This window comes from Salmo salar, chromosome 07 (assembly GCF_965601325.2).
Source record: "Salmo salar chromosome 07, fSalSal1, whole genome shotgun sequence".
NCBI classification, from domain to species: Eukaryota; Metazoa; Chordata; class Actinopteri; order Salmoniformes; family Salmonidae; genus Salmo; species Salmo salar.
Window position 1 is genome coordinate 28,199,758 of NC_138297.1, and position 21,524 is coordinate 28,221,281.

Genomic DNA, 21,524 nt, shown 5'->3' on the forward strand with positions numbered 1-21,524 from the left:
CTATACCAAAATGGCTGTCAATGGTCTCTGATATTATGTTACTCAATAGCTTGATCATTCTGTGTTCTCCATGGAACATATCATTTATTCATATTAATCCGGCAAGTATGACAATGTAAATGATGTCAATCTGGCATGAAAACCCTTAGCATTTCAATGTATTTCGCTTGAAGGACAATGTTGGTCCAGTATGTGTGTGTTTGTGTGAATATGTGTGCCTATACTCCATGAAAGTGACTCGCCATTACATCATTCTTCCGGGGTCAGTCCCCTAATTATTTTGAATGGGCTTGGCGATCATATATTACATTCGTGAAAACGCAGTTGTTTAATATATATATTTATCAAATTATATTTGTGATTGTGGCTGAATTTACTCCTGCCAGATGCCTTTTTATATAATGTTGCGCTGACGAACATTGTGCTACATTTTTGCCCTTTTAAAGCCATTCAAAAAGCTAACTAACGTTAGAAAACTACAGGGCTACTTCCTTGAAAATGTTGCGGCACTTTCGATGCACGTTGACACAACCATTGGAACAAAGTGTTGTTGTTTCGTAAACTCCATGTACAGTTGGATGAGATCACGGATTGCCAGCGATCAAGTGTCAGGGTCAGACACACAACAAGTCTCTGTGGCGCAATTGGTTAGCGCGTTAGACTGTTAATCTAAAGGTTGGTGGTTCGAGCCCACCCAGGGACGTGAGTTTTCAGTTTGTTGTGCTCCATGATGCGGATGTGACATCCTGGACCTGTAATGAGATTCCCTGTTACTTTGTCCTGCTGAGAGTCAATGCCAACACAAGCCTCTCTAGTGCAATCAGTTAGTGTGTTTGACAATCTATCTAAAGATTGGTGCTTCGACACCACCCATGGATGACATTTTTCAGATTGTAGCGATGTGAAACTTCCTGACTTGTAGTGAGCTTCCATGAGACTTTGGCCTGCTGAGGGTCAATATAATTATAAGTCTCTGTGGCGCAATTGGTTAGCGCCTTAGGCCGTTGGTTTAAAGGTTGGTGATTTGAGCCCACCCAGAGATGCTATCTTTCCATTTATAGTGATGTGGAAAGACCTTCCTGGATTTACAGTAAGCTCGCTTTTCACCTGCTTTGTTTCCTATTGTCACATGTGATTGGTGTGTTGTTGAACATGAAAGATGACAAGTTCCTATACCTGCTGCTATACTATACCAAAATGGCTGTCAATGGTCTCTGATATTATGTTACTCAATAGCTTGATCATTCTGTGTTCTCCATGGAACATATCATTTATTCATATTAATCCGGCAAGTATGACAATGTAAATGATGTCAATCTGGCATGAAAACCCTTAGCATTTAAATGTATTTCGCTTGAAGGACAATGTTGGTCCAGTATGTGTGTGTTTGTGTGAATATGTGTGCCTATACTCCATGAAAGTGACTCGCCATTACATCATTCTTCCGGGGTCAGTCCCCTAATTATTTTGAATGGGCTTGGCGATCATATATTACATTCGTGAAAACGCAGTTGTTTAATATATATATTTATCAAATTATATTTGTGATTGTGGCTGAATTTACTCCTGCCAGATGCCTTTTTATATAATGTTGCGCTGACGAACATTGTGCTACATTTTTGCCCTTTTAAAGCCATTCAAAAAGCTAACAAACGTTAGAAAACTACAGGGCTACTTCCTTGAAAATGTTGCGGCACTTTCCATGCACGTTGATACAACCATTGGAACAAAGTGTTGTTGTTTCGTAAACTCCATGTACAGTTGGATGAGATCACGGATGGCCAGCGATCAAGTGTTAGGGTCAGACACACAACAAGTCTCTGTGGCGCAATTGGTTAGCGCGTTAGACTGTTAATCTAAAGGTTGGTGGTTCGAGCCCACCCAGGGACGTGAGTTTCCAGTTTGTTATGCTCCATGATGCGGATGTGACATCCTGGACCTGTAATGAGATTCCCTGTTACTTTGTCCTGCTGAGAGTCAATGCCAACACAAGCCTCTCTAGTGCAATCAGTTAGTGTGTTTGACAGTCTATCTAAAGATTGGTGCTTCGACACCACCCATGGATGACATTTTTCATATTGTAGCGATGTGAAACTTCCTGACTTGTAGTGAGCTTCCATGAGACTTTGGCCTGCTGAGGGTCAATATAATCACAAGTCTCTGTGGCGCAATTGGTTAGCGCCTTAGGCTGTTGGTTTAAAGGTTGGTGATTTGAGCCCACCCAGAGATGCTATCTTTCCATTTATAGTGATGTGGAAAGACCTTCCTGGATTTACAGTAAGCTCGCTTTTGACCTGCTTTGTTTCCTATTGTCACATGTGATTGGTGTGTTGTTGAACATGAAAGATGACAAGTTCCTATACCTGCTGCTATACTATACCAAAATGGCTGTCAATGGTCTCTGATATTATGTTACTCAATAGCTTGATCATTCTGTGTTCTCCATGGAACATATCATTTATTCATATTAATCCGGCAAGTATGACAATGTAAATGATGTCAATCTGGCATGAAAACCCTTAGCATTTCAATGTATTTCGCTTGAAGGACAATGTTGTTCCAGTATGTGTGTGTTTGTGAGAATATGTGTGCCTATACTCCATGAAAGTGACTCGCCATTACATCATTCTTCCGGGGTCTGTCCCCTAATTATTTTGAATGGGCTTGGCGATCATATATTACATTCGTGAAAACGCAGTTGTTTAATATATATATTTATCAAATTATATTTGTGATCGTGGCTGAATTTACTCCTGCCAGATGCCTTTTTATATAATGTTGCGCTGACGAACATTGTGCTACATTTTTGCCCTTTTAAAGCCATTCAAAAAGCTAACAAACGTTAGAAAACTACAGGGCTACTTCCTTGAAAATGTTGCGGCACTTTCCATGCACGTTGATACAACCATTGGAACAAAGTGTTGTTGTTTCGTAAACTCCATGTACAGTTGGATGAGATCACGGATGGCCAGCGATCAAGTGTTAGGGTCAGACACACAACAAGTCTCTGTGGCGCAATTGGTTAGCGCGTTAGACTGTTAATCTAAAGGTTGGTGGTTCGAGCCCACCCAGGGACGTGAGTTTTCAGTTTGTTATGCTCCATGATGCGGATGTGACATCCTGGACCTGTAATGAGATTCCCTGTTACTTTGTCCTGCTGAGAGTCAATGCCAACACAAGCCTCTCTAGTGCAATCAGTTAGTGTGTTTGACAATCTATCTAAAGATTGGTGCTTCGACACCACCCATGGATGACATTTTTCAGATTGTAGCGATGTGAAACTTCCTGACTTGTAGTGAGCTTCCATGAGACTTTGGCCTGCTGAGGGTCAATATAATCACAAGTCTCTGTGGCGCAATTGGTTAGCGCCTTAGGCTGTTGGTTTAAAGGTTGGTGATTTGAGCCCACCCAGAGATGCTATCTTTCCATTTATAGTGATGTGGAAAGACCTTCCTGGATTTACAGTAAGCTCGCTTTTGACCTGCTTTGTTTCCTATTGTCACATGTGATTGGTGTGTTGTTGAACATGAAAGATGACAAGTTCCTATACCTGCTGCTATACTATACCAAAATGGCTGTCAATGGTCTCTGATATTATGTTACTCAATAGCTTGATCATTCTGTGTTCTCCATGGAACATATCATTTATTCATATTAATCCGGCAAGTATGACAATGTAAATGATGTCAATCTGGCATGAAAACCCTTAGCATTTCAATGTATTTCGCTTGAAGGACAATGTTGTTCCAGTATGTGTGTGTTTGTGAGAATATGTGTGCCTATACTCCATGAAAGTGACTCGCCATTACATCATTCTTCCGGGGTCTGTCCCCTAATTATTTTGAATGGGCTTGGCGATCATATATTACATTCGTGAAAACGCAGTTGTTTAATATATATATTTATCAAATTATATTTGTGATCGTGGCTGAATTTACTCCTGCCAGATGCCTTTTTATATAATGTTGCGCTGACGAACATTGTGCTACATTTTTGCCCTTTTAAAGCCATTCAAAAAGCTAACAAACGTTAGAAAACTACAGGGCTACTTCCTTGAAAATGTTGCGGCACTTTCCATGCACGTTGATACAACCATTGGAACAAAGTGTTGTTGTTTCGTAAACTCCATGTACAGTTGGATGAGATCACGGATGGCCAGCGATCAAGTGTTAGGGTCAGACACACAACAAGTCTCTGTGGCGCAATTGGTTAGCGCGTTAGACTGTTAATCTAAAGGTTGGTGGTTCGAGCCCACCCAGGGACGTGAGTTTTCAGTTTGTTATGCTCCATGATGCGGATGTGACATCCTGGACCTGTAATGAGATTCCCTGTTACTTTGTCCTGCTGAGAGTCAATGCCAACACAAGCCTCTCTAGTGCAATCAGTTAGTGTGTTTGACAATCTATCTAAAGATTGGTGCTTCGACACCACCCATGGATGACATTTTTCAGATTGTAGCGATGTGAAACTTCCTGACTTGTAGTGAGCTTCCATGAGACTTTGGCCTGCTGAGGGTCAATATAATCACAAGTCTCTGTGGCGCAATTGGTTAGCGCCTTAGGCCGTTGGTTTAAAAGTTGGTGATTTGAGCCCACCCAGACATGCTATCTTTCCATTTATAGTGATGTGGAAAGACCTTCCTGGATTTACAGTAAGCTCGCTTTTGACCTGCTTTGTTTCCTATTGTCACATGTGATTGGTGTGTTGTTGAACATGAAAGATGACAAGTTCCTATACCTGCTGCTATACTATACCTAAATGGCTGTCAATGGTCACTGATATTATGTTACTCAATAGCTTGATCATTCTGTGTTCTCCATGGAACATATCATTTATTCATATTAATCCGGCAAGTATGACAATGTAAATGATGTCAATCTGGCATGAAAACCCTTAGCATTTAAATGTATTTCGCTTGAAGGACAATGTTGGTCCAGTATGTGTGTGTTTGTGTGAATATGTGTGCCTATACTCCATGAAAGTGACTCGCCATTACATCATTCTTCCGGGGTCAGTCCCCTAATTATTTTGAATGGGCTTGGCGATCATATATTACATTCGTGAAAACGCAGTTGTTTAATATATATATTTATCAAATTATATTTGTGATTGTGGCTGAATTTACTCCTGCCAGATGCCTTTTTATATAATGTTGCGCTGACGAACATTGTGCTACATTTTTGCCCTTTTAAAGCCATTCAAAAAGCTAACAAACGTTAGAAAACTACAGGGCTACTTCCTTGAAAATGTTGTGGCACTTTCCATGCACGTTGATACAACCATTGGAACAAAGTGTTGTTGTTTCGTAAACTCCATGTACAGTTGGATGAGATCACGGATGGCCAGCGATCAAGTGTTAGGGTCAGACACACAACAAGTCTCTGTGGCGCAATTGGTTAGCGCGTTAGACTGTTAATCTAAAGGTTGGTGGTTCGAGCCCACCCAGGGACGTGAGTTTTCAGTTTGTTATGCTCCATGATGCGGATGTGACATCCTGGACCTGTAATGAGATTCCCTGTTACTTTGTCCTGCTGAGAGTCAATGCCAACACAAGCCTCTCTAGTGCAATCAGTTAGTGTGTTTGACAATCTATCTAAAGATTGGTGCTTCGACACCACCCATGGATGACATTTTTCAGATTGTAGCGATGTGAAACTTCCTGACTTGTAGTGAGCTTCCATGAGACTTTGGCCTGCTGAGGGTCAATATAATCACAAGTCTCTGTGGCGCAATTGGTTAGCGCCTTAGGCTGTTGGTTTAAAGGTTGGTGATTTGAGCCCACCCAGAGATGCTATCTTTCCATTTATAGTGATGTGGAAAGACCTTCCTGGATTTACAGGAAGCTCGCTTTTGACCTGCTTTGTTTCCTATTGTCACATGTGATTGGTGTGTTGTTGAACATGAAAGATGACAAGTTCCTATACCTGCTGTTATACTATACCAAAATGGCTGTCAATGGTCACTGATATTATGTTACTCAATAGCTTGATCATTCTGTGTTCTCCATGGAACATATCATTTATTCATATTAATCCGGCAAGTATGACAATGTAAATGATGTCAATCTGGCATGAAAACCCTTAGCATTTAAATGTATTTCGCTTGAAGGACAATGTTGGTCCAGTATGTGTGTGTTTGTGTGAATATGTGTGCCTATACTCCATGAAAGTGACTCGCCATTACATCATTCTTCCGGGGTCAGTCCCCTAATTATTTTGAATGGGCTTGGCGATCATATATTACATTCGTGAAAACGCAGTTGTTTAATATATATATTTATCAAATTATATTTGTGATTGTGGCTGAATTTACTCCTGCCAGATGCCTTTTTATATAATGTTGCGCTGACGAACATTGTGCTACATTTTTCCCTTTTAAAGCCATTCAAAAAGCTAACAAACGTTAGAAAACTACAGGGCTACTTCCTTGAAAATGTTGCGGCACTTTCCATGCACGTTGATACAACCATTGGAACAAAGTGTTGTTGTTTCGTAAACTCCATGTACAGTTGGATGAGATCACGGATGGCCAGCGATCAAGTGTTAGGGTCAGACACACAACAAGTCTCTGTGGCGCAATTGGTTAGCGCGTTAGACTGTTAATCTAAAGGTTGGTGGTTCGAGCCCACCCAGGGACGTGAGTTTTCAGTTTGTTATGCTCCATGATGCGGATGTGACATCCTGGACCTGTAATGAGATTCCCTGTTACTTTGTCCTGCTGAGAGTCAATGCCAACACAAGCCTCTCTAGTGCAATCAGTTAGTGTGTTTGACAATCTATCTAAAGATTGGTGCTTCGACACCACCCATGGATGACATTTTTCAGATTGTAGCGATGTGAAACTTCCTGACTTGTAGTGAGCTTCCATGAGACTTTGGCCTGCTGAGGGTCAATATAATCACAAGTCTCTGTGGCGCAATTGGTTAGCGCCTTAGGCCGTTGGTTTAAAAGTTGGTGATTTGAGCCCACCCAGACATGCTATCTTTCCATTTATAGTGATGTGGAAAGACCTTCCTGGATTTACAGTAAGCTCGCTTTTGACCTGCTTTGTTTCCTATTGTCACATGTGATTGGTGTGTTGTTGAACATGAAAGATGACAAGTTCCTATACCTGCTGCTATACTATACCTAAATGGCTGTCAATGGTCACTGATATTATGTTACTCAATAGCTTGATCATTCTGTGTTCTCCATGGAACATATCATTTATTCATATTAATCCGGCAAGTATGACAATGTAAATGATGTCAATCTGGCATGAAAACCCTTAGCATTTAAATGTATTTCGCTTGAAGGACAATGTTGGTCCAGTATGTGTGTGTTTGTGTGAATATGTGTGCCTATACTCCATGAAAGTGACTCGCCATTACATCATTCTTCCGGGGTCAGTCCCCTAATTATTTTGAATGGGCTTGGCGATCATATATTACATTCGTGAAAACGCAGTTGTTTAATATATATATTTATCAAATTATATTTGTGATTGTGGCTGAATTTACTCCTGCCAGATGCCTTTTTATATAATGTTGCGCTGACGAACATTGTGCTACATTTTTGCCCTTTTAAAGCCATTCAAAAAGCTAACAAACGTTAGAAAACTACAGGGCTACTTCCTTGAAAATGTTGTGGCACTTTCCATGCACGTTGATACAACCATTGGAACAAAGTGTTGTTGTTTCGTAAACTCCATGTACAGTTGGATGAGATCACGGATGGCCAGCGATCAAGTGTTAGGGTCAGACACACAACAAGTCTCTGTGGCGCAATTGGTTAGCGCGTTAGACTGTTAATCTAAAGGTTGGTGGTTCGAGCCCACCCAGGGACGTGAGTTTTCAGTTTGTTATGCTCCATGATGCGGATGTGACATCCTGGACCTGTAATGAGATTCCCTGTTACTTTGTCCTGCTGAGAGTCAATGCCAACACAAGCCTCTCTAGTGCAATCAGTTAGTGTGTTTGACAATCTATCTAAAGATTGGTGCTTCGACACCACCCATGGATGACATTTTTCAGATTGTAGCGATGTGAAACTTCCTGACTTGTAGTGAGCTTCCATGAGACTTTGGCCTGCTGAGGGTCAATATAATCACAAGTCTCTGTGGCGCAATTGGTTAGCGCCTTAGGCTGTTGGTTTAAAGGTTGGTGATTTGAGCCCACCCAGAGATGCTATCTTTCCATTTATAGTGATGTGGAAAGACCTTCCTGGATTTACAGGAAGCTCGCTTTTGACCTGCTTTGTTTCCTATTGTCACATGTGATTGGTGTGTTGTTGAACATGAAAGATGACAAGTTCCTATACCTGCTGTTATACTATACCAAAATGGCTGTCAATGGTCACTGATATTATGTTACTCAATAGCTTGATCATTCTGTGTTCTCCATGGAACATATCATTTATTCATATTAATCCGGCAAGTATGACAATGTAAATGATGTCAATCTGGCATGAAAACCCTTAGCATTTAAATGTATTTCGCTTGAAGGACAATGTTGGTCCAGTATGTGTGTGTTTGTGTGAATATGTGTGCCTATACTCCATGAAAGTGACTCGCCATTACATCATTCTTCCGGGGTCAGTCCCCTAATTATTTTGAATGGGCTTGGCGATCATATATTACATTCGTGAAAACGCAGTTGTTTAATATATATATTTATCAAATTATATTTGTGATTGTGGCTGAATTTACTCCTGCCAGATGCCTTTTTATATAATGTTGCGCTGACGAACATTGTGCTACATTTTTCCCTTTTAAAGCCATTCAAAAAGCTAACAAACGTTAGAAAACTACAGGGCTACTTCCTTGAAAATGTTGCGGCACTTTCGATGCACGTTGACACAACCATTGGAACAAAGTGTTTTTGTTTCGTAAACTCCATGTACAGTTGGATGAGATCACGGATTGCCAGCGATCAAGTGTCAGGGTCAGACACACAACAAGTCTCTGTGGCGCAATTGTTTAGCGCGTTAGACTGTTAATCTAAAGGTTGGTGGTTCGAGCCCACCCAGGGACGTGAGTTTTCAGTTTGTTGTGCTCCATGATGCGGATGTGACATCCTGGACCTGTAATGAGATTCCCTGTTACTTTGTCCTGCTGAGAGTCAATGCCAACACAAGCCTCTCTAGTGCAATCAGTTAGTGTGTTTGACAATCTATCTAAAGATTGGTGCTTCGACACCACCCATGGATGACATTTTTCAGATTGTAGCGATGTGAAACTTCCTGACTTGTAGTGAGCTTCCATGAGACTTTGGCCTGCTGAGGGTCAATATAATTATAAGTCTCTGTGGCGCAATTGGTTAGCGCCTTAGGCCGTTGGTTTAAAGGTTGGTGATTTGAGCCCACCCAGAGATGCTATCTTTCCATTTATAGTGATGTGGAAAGACCTTCCTGGATTTACAGTAAGCTCGCTTTTGACCTGCTTTGTTTCCTATTGTCACATGTGATTGGTGTGTTGTTGAACATGAAAGATGACAAGTTCCTATACCTGCTGCTATACTATACCAAAATGGCTGTCAATGGTCTCTGATATTATGTTACTCAATAGCTTGATCATTCTGTGTTCTCCATGGAACATATCATTTATTCATATTAATCCGGCAAGTATGACAATGTAAATGATGTCAATCTGGCATGAAAACCCTTAGCATTTAAATGTATTTCGCTTGAAGGACAATGTTGGTCCAGTATGTGTGTGTTTGTGTGAATATGTGTGCCTATACTCCATGAAAGTGACTCGCCATTACATCATTCTTCCGGGGTCAGTCCCCTAATTATTTTGAATGGGCTTGGCGATCATATATTACATTCGTGAAAACGCAGTTGTTTAATATATATATTTATCAAATTATATTTGTGATTGTGGCTGAATTTACTCCTGCCAGATGCCTTTTTATATAATGTTGCGCTGACGAACATTGTGCTACATTTTTGCCCTTTTAAAGCCATTCAAAAAGCTAACAAACGTTAGAAAACTACAGGGCTACTTCCTTGAAAATGTTGCAGCACTTTCCATGCACGTTGACACAACCATTGGAACAAAGTGTTGTTGTTTCGTAAACTCCATGTACAGTTGGATGAGATCACGGATTGCCAGCGATCAAGTGTCAGGGTCAGACACACAACAAGTCTCTGTGGCGCAATTGGTTAGCGCGTTAGACTGTTAATCTAAAGGTTGGTGGTTTGAGCCCACCCAGGGACGTGAGTTTTCAGTTTGTTGTGCTCCATGATGCGGATGTGACATCCTGGACCTGTAATGAGATTCCCTGTTACTTTGTCCTGCTGAGAGTCAATGCCAACACAAGCCTCTCTAGTGCAATCAGTTAGTGTGTTTGACAATCTATCTAAAGATTGGTGCTTCGACACGACCCATGGATGACATTTTTCAGATTGTAGCGATGTGAAACTTCCTGACTTGTAGTGAGCTTCCATGAGACTTTGGCCTGCTGAGGGTCAATATAATCACAAGTCTCTGTGGCGCAATTGGTTAGCGCCTTAGGCCGTTGGTTTAAAAGTTGGTGATTTGAGCCCACCCAGAGATGTTATCTTTCCATTTATAGTGATGTGGAAAGACCTTCCTGGATTTACAGTAAGCTCGCTTTTGACCTGCTTTGTTTCCTATTGTCACATGTGATTGGTGTGTTGTTGAACATGAAAGATGACAAGTTCCTATACCTGCTGCTATACTATACCAAAATGGCTGTCAATGGTCACTGATATTATGTTACTCAATAGCTTGATCATTCTGTGTTCTCCATGGAACATATCATTTATTCATATTAATCCGGCAAGTATGACAATGTAAATGATGTCAATCTGGCATGAAAACCCTTAGCATTTAAATGTATTTCGCTTGAAGGACAATGTTGGTCCAGTATGTGTGTGTTTGTGTGAATATGTGTGCCTATACTCCATGAAAGTGACTCGCCATTACATCATTCTTCCGGGGTCAGTCCCCTAATTATTTTGAATGGGCTTGGCGATCATATATTACATTCGTGAAAACGCAGTTGTTTAATATATATATTTATCAAATTATATTTGTGATTGTGGCTGAATTTACTCCTGCCAGATGCCTTTTTATATAATGTTGCGCTGACGAACATTGTGCTACATTTTTGCCCTTTTAAAGCCATTCAAAAAGCTAACAAACGTTAGAAAACTACAGGGCTACTTCCTTGAAAATGTTGCGGCACTTTCCATGCACGTTGACACAACCATTGGAACAAAGTGTTGTTGTTTCGTAAACTCCATGTACAGTTGGATGAGATCACGGATTGCCAGCGATCAAGTGTCAGGGTCAGACACACAACAAGTCTCTGTGGCGCAATTGGTTAGCGCGTTAGACTGTTAATCTAAAGGTTGGTGGTTTGAGCCCACCCAGGGACGTGAGTTTTCAGTTTGTTGTGCTCCATGATGCGGATGTGACATCCTGGACCTGTAATGAGATTCCCTGTTACTTTGTCCTGCTGAGAGTCAATGCCAACACAAGCCTCTCTAGTGCAATCAGTTAGTGTGTTTGACAATCTATCTAAAGATTGGTGCTTCGACACGACCCATGGATGACATTTTTCAGATTGTAGCGATGTGAAACTTCCTGACTTGTAGTGAGCTTCCATGAGACTTTGGCCTGCTGAGGGTCAATATAATCACAAGTCTCTGTGGCGCAATTGGTTAGCGCCTTAGGCCGTTGGTTTAAAAGTTGGTGATTTGAGCCCACCCAGAGATGTTATCTTTCCATTTATAGTGATGTGGAAAGACCTTCCTGGATTTACAGTAAGCTCGCTTTTGACCTGCTTTGTTTCCTATTGTCACATGTGATTGGTGTGTTGTTGAACATGAAAGATGACAAGTTCCTATACCTGCTGCTATACTATACCAAAATGGCTGTCAATGGTCACTGATATTATGTTACTCAATAGCTTGATCATTCTGTGTTCTCCATGGAACATATCATTTATTCATATTAATCCGGCAAGTATGACAATGTAAATGATGTCAATCTGGCATGAAAACCCTTAGCATTTAAATGTATTTCGCTTGAAGGACAATGTTGGTCCAGTATGTGTGTGTTTGTGTGAATATGTGTGCCTATACTCCATGAAAGTGACTCGCCATTACATCATTCTTCCGGGGTCAGTCCCCTAATTATTTTGAATGGGCTTGGCGATCATATATTACATTCGTGAAAACGCAGTTGTTTAATATATATATTTATCAAATTATATTTGTGATTGTGGCTGAATTTACTCCTGCCAGATGCCTTTTTATATAATGTTGCGCTGACGAACATTGTGCTACATTTTTGCCCTTTTAAAGCCATTCAAAAAGCTAACAAACGTTAGAAAACTACAGGGCTACTTCCTTGAAAATGTTGCGGCACTTTCGATGCACGTTGATACAACCATTGGAACAAAGTGTTGTTGTTTCGTAAACTCCATGTACAGTTGGATGAGATCACGGATTGCCAGCGATCAAGTGTCAGGGTCAGACACACAACAAGTCTCTGTGGCGCAATTGGTTAGCGCGTTAGACTGTTAATCTAAAGGTTGGTGGTTTGAGCCCACCCAGGGACGTGAGTTTTCAGTTTGTTGTGCTCCATGATGCGGATGTGACATCCTGGACCTGTAATGAGATTCCCTGTTACTTTGTCCTGCTGAGAGTCAATGCCAACACAAGCCTCTCTAGTGCAATCAGTTAGTGTGTTTGACAATCTATCTAAAGATTGGTGCTTCGACACCACCCATGGATGACATTTTTCAGATTGTAGAAATGTGAAACTTCCTGACTTGTAGTGAGCTTCCATGAGACTTTGGCCTGCTGAGGGTCAATATAATCACAAGTCTCTGTGGCGCAATTGGTTAGCGCCTTAGGCTGTTGGTTTAAAGGTTGGTGATTTGAGCCCACCCAGAGATGCTATCTTTCCATTTATAGTGATGTGGAAAGACCTTCCTGGATTTACAGTAAGCTCGCTTTTGACCTGCTTTGTTTCCTATTGTCACATGTGATTGGTGTGTTGTTGAACATGAAAGATGACAAGTTCCTATACCTGCTGTTATACTATACCAAAATGGCTGTCAATGGTCACTGATATTATGTTACTCAATAGCTTGATCATTCTGTGTTCTCCATGGAACATATCATTTATTCATATTAATCCGGCAATTATGACAATGTAAATGATGTCAATCTGGCATGAAAACCCTTAGCATTTAAATGTATTTCGCTTGAAGGACAATGTTGGTCCAGTATGTGTGTGTTTGTGTGAATATGTGTGCCTATACTCCATGAAAGTGACTCGCCATTACATCATTCTTCCGGGGTCAGTCCCCTAATTATTTTGAATGGGCTTGGCGATCATATATTACATTCGTGAAAACGCAGTTGTTTAATATATATATTTATCAAATTATATTTGTGATTGTGGCTGAATTTACTCCTGCCAGATGCCTTTTTATATAATGTTGCGCTGACGAACATTGTGCTACATTTTTGCCCTTTTAAAGCCATTCAAAAAGCTAACAAACGTTAGAAAACTACAGGGCTACTTCCTTGAAAATGTTGCGACACTTTCCATGCACGTTGATACAACCATTGGAACAAAGTGTTGTTGTTTCGTAAACTCCATGTACAGTTGGATGAGATCACGGATGGCCAGCGATCAAGTGTTAGGGTCAGACACACAACAAGTCTCTGTGGCGCAATTGTTTAGCGTGTTAGACTGTTAATCTAAAGTTTGGTGGTTCGAGCCCACCCAGGGACGTGAGTTTTCAGTTTGTTATGCTCCATGATGCGGATGTGACATCCTGGACCTGTAATGAGATTCCCTGTTACTTTGTCCTGCTGAGAGTCAATGCCAACACAAGCCTCTCTAGTGCAATCAGTTAGTGTGTTTGACAATCTATCTAAAGATTGGTGCTTCGACACGACCCATGGATGACATTTTTCAGATTGTAGGGATGTGAAACTTCCTGACTTGTAGTGAGCTGCCATGAGACTTTGGCCTGCTGAGGGTCAATATAATCACAAGTCTCTGTGGCGCAATTGGTTAGCGCCTTAGGCCGTTGGTTTAAAGGTTGGTGATTTGAGCCCACCCAGAGATGCTATCTTTCCATTTATAGTGATGTGGAAAGACCTTCCTGGATTTACAGTAAGCTCGCTTTTGACCTGCTTTGTTTCCTATTGTCACATGTGATTGGTGTGTTGTTGAACATGAAAGATGACAAGTTCCTATACCTGCTGCTATACTATACCAAAATGGCTGTCAATGGTCACTGATATTATGTTACTCAATAGCTTGATCATTCTGTGTTCTCCATGGAACATATCATTTATTCATATTAATCCGGCAAGTATGACAATGTAAATGATGTCAATCTGGCATGAAAACCCTTAGCATTTAAATGTATTTCGCTTGAAGGACAATGTTGGTCCAGTATGTGTGTGTTTGTGTGAATATGTGTGCCTATACTCCATGAAAGTGACTCGCCATTACATCATTCTTCCGGGGTCAGTCCCCTAATTATTTTGAATGGGCTTGGCGATCATATATTACATTCGTGAAAACGCAGTTGTTTAATATATATATTTATCAAATTATATTTGTGATTGTGGCTGAATTTACTCCTGCCAGATGCCTTTTTATATAATGTTGCGCTGACGAACATTGTGCTACATTTTTGCCCTTTTAAAGCCATTCAAAAAGCTAACAAACGTTAGAAAACTACAGGGCTACTTCCTTGAAAATGTTGTGACACTTTCCATGCACGTTGATACAACCATTGGAACAAAGTGTTGTTGTTTCGTAAACTCCATGTACAGTTGGATGAGATCACGGATGGCCAGCGATCAAGTGTTAGGGTCAGACACACAACAAGTCTCTGTGGCGCAATTGGTTAGCGCGTTAGACTGTTAATCTAAAGGTTGGTGGTTCGAGCCCACCCAGGGACGTGAGTTTTCAGTTTGTTATGCTCCATGATGCGGATGTGACATCCTGGACCTGTAATGAGATTCCCTGTTACTTTGTCCTGCTGAGAGTCAATGCCAACACAAGCCTCTCTAGTGCAATCAGTTAGTGTGTTTGACAATCTATCTAAAGATTGGTGCTTCGACACCACCCATGGATGACATTTTTCAGATTGTAGCGATGTGAAACTTCCTGACTTGTAGTGAGCTTCCATGAGACTTTGGACTGCTGAGGGTCAATATAATCACAAGTCTCTGTGGCGCAATTGGTTAGCGCCTTAGGCTGTTGGTTTAAAGGTTGGTGATTTGAGCCCACCCAGAGATGCTATCTTTCCATTTATAGTGATGTGGAAAGACCTTCCTGGATTTACAGTAAGCTCGCTTTTGACCTGCTTTGTTTCCTATTGTCACATGTGATTGGTGTGTTGTTGAACATGAAAGATGACAAGTTCCTATACCTGCTGTTATACTATACCAAAATGGCTGTCAATGGTCACTGATATTATGTTACTCAATAGCTTGATCATTCTGTGTTCTCCATGGAACATATCATTTATTCATATTAATCCGGCAAGTATGACAATGTAAATGATGTCAATCTGGCATGAAAACCCTTAGCATTTAAATGTATTTCGCTTGAAGGACAATGTTGGTCCAGTATGTGTGTGTTTGTGTGAATATGTGTGCCTATACTCCATGAAAGTGACTCGCCATTACATCATTCTTCCGGGGTCAGTCCCCTAATTATTTTGAATGGGCTTGGCGATCATATATTACATTCGTGAAAACGCAGTTGTTTAATATATATATTTATCAAATTATATTTGTGATTGTGGCTGAATTTACTCCTGCCAGATGCCTTTTTATATAATGTTGCGCTGACGAACATTGTGCTACATTTTTGCCCTTTTAAAGCCATTCAAAAAGCTAACAAACGTTAGAAAACTACAGGGCTACTTCCTTGAAAATGTTGTGACACTTTCCATGCACGTTGATACAACCATTGGAACAAAGTGTTGTTGTTTCGTAAACTCCATGTACAGTTGGATGAGATCACGGATGGCCAGCGATCAAGTGTTAGGGTCAGACACACAACAAGTCTCTGTGGCGCAATTGGTTAGCGCGTTAGACTGTTAATCTAAAGGTTGGTGGTTCGAGCCCACCCAGGGACGTGAGTTTTCAGTTTGTTATGCTCCATGATGCGGATGTGACATCCTGGACCTGTAATGAGATTCCCTGTTACTTTGTCCTGCTGAGAGTCAATGCCAACACAAGCCTCTCTAGTGCAATCAGTTAGTGTGTTTGACAATCTATCTAAAGATTGGTGCTTCGACACCACCCATGGATGACATTTTTCAGATTGTAGCGATGTGAAACTTCCTGACTTGTAGTGAGCTTCCATGAGACTTTGGACTGCTGAGGGTCAATATAATCACAAGTCTCTGTGGCGCAATTGGTTAGCGCCTTAGGCTGTTGGTTTAAAGGTTGGTGATTTGAGCCCACCCAGAGATGCTATCTTTCCATTTATAGTGATGTGGAAAGACCTTCCTGGATTTACAGTAAGCTCGCTTTTGACCTGCTTTGTTTCCTATTGTCACATGTGATTGGTGTGTTGTTGAACATGAAAGATGACAAGTTCCTATACCTGCTGTTATACTATACCAAAATGGCTGTCAATGGTCACTGATATTATGTTACTCAATAGCTTGATCATTCTGTGTTCTCCATGGAACATATCATTTATTCATATTAATCCGGCAAGTATGACAATGTAAATGATGTCAATCTGGCATGAAAACCCTTAGCATTTAAATGTATTTCGCTTGAAGGACAATGTTGGTCCAGTATGTGTGTGTTTGTGTGAATATGTGTGCCTATACTCCATGAAAGTGACTCGCCATTACATCATTCTTCCGGGGTCAGTCCCCTAATTATTTTGAATGGGCTTGGCGATCATATATTACATTCGTGAAAACGCAGTTGTTTAATATATATATTTATCAAATTATATTTGTGATTGTGGCTGAATTTACTCCTGCCAGATGCCTTTTTATATAATGTTGCGCTGACGAACATTGTGCTACATTTTTGCCCTTTTAAAGCCATTCAAAAAGCTAACAAACGTTAGAAAACTACAGGGCTACTTCCTTGAAAATGTTGCGGCACTTTCCATGCACGTTGATACAACCATTGGAACAAAGTGTTGTTGTTTCGTAAACTCCATGTACAGTTGGATGAGATCACGGATGGCCAGCGATCAAGTGTTAGGGTCAGACACACAACAAGTCTCTGTGGCGCAATTGGTTAGCGTGTTAGACTGTTAATCTAAAGTTTGGTGGTTCGAGCCCACCCAGGGACGTGAGTTTTCAGTTTGTTATGCTCCATGATGCGGATGTGACATCCTGGACCTGTAATGAGATTCCCTGTTACTTTGTCCTGCTGAGAGTCAATGCCAACACAAGCCTCTCTAGTGCAATCAGTTAGTGTGTTTGACAATCTATCTAAAGATTGGTGCTTCGACACGACCCATGGATGACATTTTTCAGATTGTAGCGATGTGAAACTTCCTGACTTGTAGTGAGCTGCCATGAGACTTTGGCCTGCTGAGGGTCAATATAATCACAAGTCTCTGTGGCGCAATTGGTTAGCGCCTTAGGCCGTTGGTTTAAAGGTTGGTGATTTGAGCCCACCCAGAGATGCTATCTTTCCATTTATAGTGATGTGGAAAGACCTTCCTGGATTTACAGTAAGCTCGCTTTTGACCTGCTTTGTTTCCTATTGTCACATGTGATTGGTGTGTTGTTGAACATGAAAGATGACAAGTTCCTATACCTGCTGCTATACTATACCAAAATCGCTGTCAATGGTCACTGATATTATGTTACTCAATAGCTTGATCATTCTGTGTTCTCCATGGAACATATCATTTATTCATATTAATCCGGCAAGTATGACAATGTAAATGATGTCAATCTGGCATGAAAACCCTTAGCATTTAAATGTATTTCGCTTGAAGGACAATGTTGGTCCAGTATGTGTGTGTTTGTGTGAATATGTGTGCCTATACTCCATGAAAGTGACTCGCCATTACATCATTCTTCCGGGGTCAGTCCCCTAATTATTTTGAATGGGCTTGGCGATCATATATTACATTCGTGAAAACGCAGTTGTTTAATATATATATTTATCAAATTATATTTGTGATTGTGGCTGAATTTACTCCTGCCAGATGCCTTTTTATATAATGTTGCGCTGACGAACATTGTGCTACATTTTTGCCCTTTTAAAGCCATTCAAAAAGCTAACAAACGTTAGAAAACTACAGGGCTACTTCCTTGAAAATGTTGCGGCACTTTCCATGCACGTTGATACAACCATTGGAACAAAGTGTTGTTGTTTCGTAAACTCCATGTACAGTTGGATGAGATCACGGATGGCCAGCGATCAAGTGTTAGGGTCAGACACACAACAAGTCTCTGTGGCGCAATTGGTTAGCGCGTTAGACTGTTAATCTAAAGGTTGGTGGTTCGAGCCCACCCAGGCACGTGAGTTTTCAGTTTGTTATGCTCCATGATGCGGATGTGACATCCTGGACCTGTAATGAGATTCCCTGTTACTTTGTCCTGCTGAGAGTCAATGCCAACACAAGCCTCTCTAGTGCAATCAGTTAGTGTGTTTGACAATCTATCTAAAGATTGGTGCTTCGACACCACCCATGGATGACATTTTTCAGATTGTAGCGATGTGAAACTTCCTGACTTGTAGTGAGCTTCCATGAGACTTTGGCCTGCTGAGGGTCAATATAATCACAAGTCTCTGTGGCGCAATTGGTTAGCGCCTTAGGCTGTTGGTTTAAAGGTTGGTGATTTGAGCCCACCCAGAGATGCTATCTTTCCATTTATAGTGATGTGGAAAGACCTTCCTGGATTTACAGTAAGCTCGCTTTTGACCTGCTTTGTTTCCTATTGTCACATGTGATTGGTGTGTTGTTGAACATGAAAGATGACAAGTTCCTATACCTGCTGTTATACTATACCAAAATGGCTGTCAATGGTCACTGATATTATGTTACTCAATAGCTTGATCATTCTGTGTTCTCCATGGAACATATCATTTATTCATATTAATCCGGCAATTATGACAATGTAAATGATGTCAATCTGGCATGAAAACCCTTAGCATTTAAATGTATTTCGCTTGAAGGACAATGTTGGTCCAGTATGTGTGTGTTTGTGTGAATATGTGTGCCTATACTCCATGAAAGTGACTCGCCATTACATCATTCTTCCGGGGTCAGTCCCCTAATTATTTTGAATGGGCTTGGCGATCATATATTACATTCGTGAAAACGCAGTTGTTTAATATATATATTTATCAAATTATATTTGTGATTGTGGCTGAATTTACTCCTGCCAGATGCCTTTTTATATAATGTTGCGCTGACGAACATTGTGCTACATTTTTGCCCTTTTAAAGCCATTCAAAAAGCTAACAAACGTTAGAAAACTACAGGGCTACTTCCTTGAAAATGTTGCGACACTTTCCATGCACGTTGATACAACCATTGGAACAAAGTGTTGTTGTTTCGTAAACTCCATGTACAGTTGGATGAGATCACGGATGGCCAGCGATCAAGTGTTAGGGTCAGACACACAACAAGTCTCTGTGGCGCAATTGGTTAGCGTGTTAGACTGTTAATCTAAAGTTTGGTGGTTCGAGCCCACCCAGGGACGTGAGTTTTCAGTTTGTTATGCTCCATGATGCGGATGTGACATCCTGGACCTGTAATGAGATTCCCTGTTACTTTGTCCTGCTGAGAGTCAATGCCAACACAAGCCTCTCTAGTGCAATCAGTTAGTGTGTTTGACAATCTATCTAAAGATTGGTGCTTCGACACGACCCATGGATGACATTTTTCAGATTGTAGCGATGTGAAACTTCCTGACTTGTAGTGAGCTGCCATGAGACTTTGGCCTGCTGAGGGTCAATATAATCACAAGTCTCTGTGGCGCAATTGGTTAGCGCCTTAGGCCGTTGGTTTAAAGGTTGGTGATTTGAGCCCACCCAGAGATGCTATCTTTCCATTTATAGTGATGTGGAAAGACCTTCCTGGATTTACAGTAAGCTCGCTTTTGACCTGCTTTGTTTCCTATTGTCACATGTGATTGGTGTGTTGTTGAACATGAAAGATGACAAGTTCCTATACCTGCTGCTATACTATACCAAAATGGCTGTCAATGGTCACTGATATTATGTTACTCAATAGCTTGATCATTCTGTGTTCTCCATGGAACATATCATTTATTCATATTAATCCGGCAAGTATGACAATGTAAATGATGTCAATCTGGCATGAAAACCCTTAGCATTTAAATGTATTTCGCTTGAAGGACAATGTTGGTCCAGTATGTGTGTGTTTGTGTGAATATGTGTGCCTATACTCCATGAAAGTGACTCGCCATTACATCATTCTTCCGGGGTCAGTCCCCTAATTATTTTGAATGGGCTTGGCGATCATATATTACATTCGTGAAAACGCAGTTGTTTAATATATATATTTATCAAATTATATTTGTGATTGTGGCTGAATTTACTCCTGCCAGATGCCTTTTTATATAATGTTGCGCTGACGAACATTGTGCTACATTTTTGCCCTTTTAAAGCCATTCAAAAAGCTAACAAACGTTAGAAAACTACAGGGCTACTTCCTTGAAAATGTTGTGACACTTTCCATGCACGTTGATACAACCATTGGAACAAAGTGTTGTTGTTTCGTAAACTCCATGTACAGTTGGATGAGATCACGGATGGCCAGCGATCAAGTGTTAGGGTCAGACACACAACAAGTCTCTGTGGCGCATTTGGTTAGCGCGTTAGACTGTTAATCTAAAGGTTGGTGGTTCGAGCCCACCCAGGGACGTGAGTTTTCAGTTTGTTATGCTCCATGATGCGGATGTGACATCCTGGACCTGTAATGAGATTCCCTGTTACTTTGTCCTGCTGAGAGTCAATGCCAACACAAGCCTCTCTAGTGCAATCAGTTAGTGTGTTTGACAATCTATCTAAAGATTGGTGCTTCGACACCACCCATGGATGACATTTTTCAGATTGTAGCGATGTGAAACTTCCTGACTTGTAGTGAGCTTCCATGAGACTTTGGACTGCTGAGGGTCAATATAATCACAAGTCTCTGTGGCGCAATTGGTTAGCGCCTTAGGCTGTTGGTTTAAAGGTTGGTGATTTGAGCCCACCCAGAGATGCTAACTTTCCATTTATAGTGATGTGGAAAGACCTTCCTGGATTTACAGTAAGCTCGCTTTTGACCTGCTTTGTTTCCTATTGTCACATGTGATTGGTGTGTTGTTGAACATGAAAGATGACAAGTTCCTATACCTGCTGTTATACTATACCAAAATGGCTGTCAATGGTCACTGATATTATGTTACTCAATAGCTTGATCATTCTGTGTTCTCCATGGAACATATCATTTATTCATATTAATCCGGCAATTATGACAATGTAAATGATGTCAATCTGGCATGAAAACCCTTAGCATTTAAATGT

At 40.9% G+C, this 21,524-nt stretch overlaps 16 non-coding genes across 16 annotated transcripts; all 16 read left to right on the plus strand.

The window, feature by feature from the left end:
• The first annotated feature begins 629 nt into the window (after positions 1 to 629).
• trnan-guu (transfer RNA asparagine (anticodon GUU)) lies at positions 630 to 703 on the plus strand. Its single transcript has one exon. It is a non-coding gene; the product is annotated as a tRNA-Asn (tRNA).
• Positions 704 to 1,816: 1,113 nt separating this feature from the next.
• Positions 1,817 to 1,890, plus strand: trnan-guu (transfer RNA asparagine (anticodon GUU)). The gene has a single exon. It is a non-coding gene; the product is annotated as a tRNA-Asn (tRNA).
• Positions 1,891 to 3,003: 1,113 nt separating this feature from the next.
• trnan-guu (transfer RNA asparagine (anticodon GUU)) lies at positions 3,004 to 3,077 on the plus strand. Its single transcript has one exon. It is a non-coding gene; the product is annotated as a tRNA-Asn (tRNA).
• A 1,113-nt stretch (positions 3,078 to 4,190) lies between these two features.
• trnan-guu (transfer RNA asparagine (anticodon GUU)) lies at positions 4,191 to 4,264 on the plus strand. Its single transcript has one exon. It is a non-coding gene; the product is annotated as a tRNA-Asn (tRNA).
• A 1,113-nt stretch (positions 4,265 to 5,377) lies between these two features.
• Positions 5,378 to 5,451, plus strand: trnan-guu (transfer RNA asparagine (anticodon GUU)). The gene has a single exon. It is a non-coding gene; the product is annotated as a tRNA-Asn (tRNA).
• Positions 5,452 to 6,563: 1,112 nt separating this feature from the next.
• trnan-guu (transfer RNA asparagine (anticodon GUU)) lies at positions 6,564 to 6,637 on the plus strand. The gene has a single exon. It is a non-coding gene; the product is annotated as a tRNA-Asn (tRNA).
• Positions 6,638 to 7,750: 1,113 nt separating this feature from the next.
• Positions 7,751 to 7,824, plus strand: trnan-guu (transfer RNA asparagine (anticodon GUU)). The gene has a single exon. It is a non-coding gene; the product is annotated as a tRNA-Asn (tRNA).
• A 1,112-nt stretch (positions 7,825 to 8,936) lies between these two features.
• trnan-guu (transfer RNA asparagine (anticodon GUU)) lies at positions 8,937 to 9,010 on the plus strand. The gene has a single exon. It is a non-coding gene; the product is annotated as a tRNA-Asn (tRNA).
• Positions 9,011 to 10,123: 1,113 nt separating this feature from the next.
• Positions 10,124 to 10,197, plus strand: trnan-guu (transfer RNA asparagine (anticodon GUU)). The gene has a single exon. It is a non-coding gene; the product is annotated as a tRNA-Asn (tRNA).
• A 1,113-nt stretch (positions 10,198 to 11,310) lies between these two features.
• Positions 11,311 to 11,384, plus strand: trnan-guu (transfer RNA asparagine (anticodon GUU)). Its single transcript has one exon. It is a non-coding gene; the product is annotated as a tRNA-Asn (tRNA).
• Positions 11,385 to 12,497: 1,113 nt separating this feature from the next.
• On the plus strand, positions 12,498 to 12,571 carry trnan-guu (transfer RNA asparagine (anticodon GUU)). The gene has a single exon. It is a non-coding gene; the product is annotated as a tRNA-Asn (tRNA).
• A 2,300-nt stretch (positions 12,572 to 14,871) lies between these two features.
• Positions 14,872 to 14,945, plus strand: trnan-guu (transfer RNA asparagine (anticodon GUU)). Its single transcript has one exon. It is a non-coding gene; the product is annotated as a tRNA-Asn (tRNA).
• A 1,113-nt stretch (positions 14,946 to 16,058) lies between these two features.
• On the plus strand, positions 16,059 to 16,132 carry trnan-guu (transfer RNA asparagine (anticodon GUU)). Its single transcript has one exon. It is a non-coding gene; the product is annotated as a tRNA-Asn (tRNA).
• Positions 16,133 to 17,245: 1,113 nt separating this feature from the next.
• trnan-guu (transfer RNA asparagine (anticodon GUU)) lies at positions 17,246 to 17,319 on the plus strand. The gene has a single exon. It is a non-coding gene; the product is annotated as a tRNA-Asn (tRNA).
• Positions 17,320 to 19,619: 2,300 nt separating this feature from the next.
• On the plus strand, positions 19,620 to 19,693 carry trnan-guu (transfer RNA asparagine (anticodon GUU)). The gene has a single exon. It is a non-coding gene; the product is annotated as a tRNA-Asn (tRNA).
• Positions 19,694 to 20,806: 1,113 nt separating this feature from the next.
• trnan-guu (transfer RNA asparagine (anticodon GUU)) lies at positions 20,807 to 20,880 on the plus strand. Its single transcript has one exon. It is a non-coding gene; the product is annotated as a tRNA-Asn (tRNA).
• Positions 20,881 to 21,524: the final 644 nt, after the last annotated feature.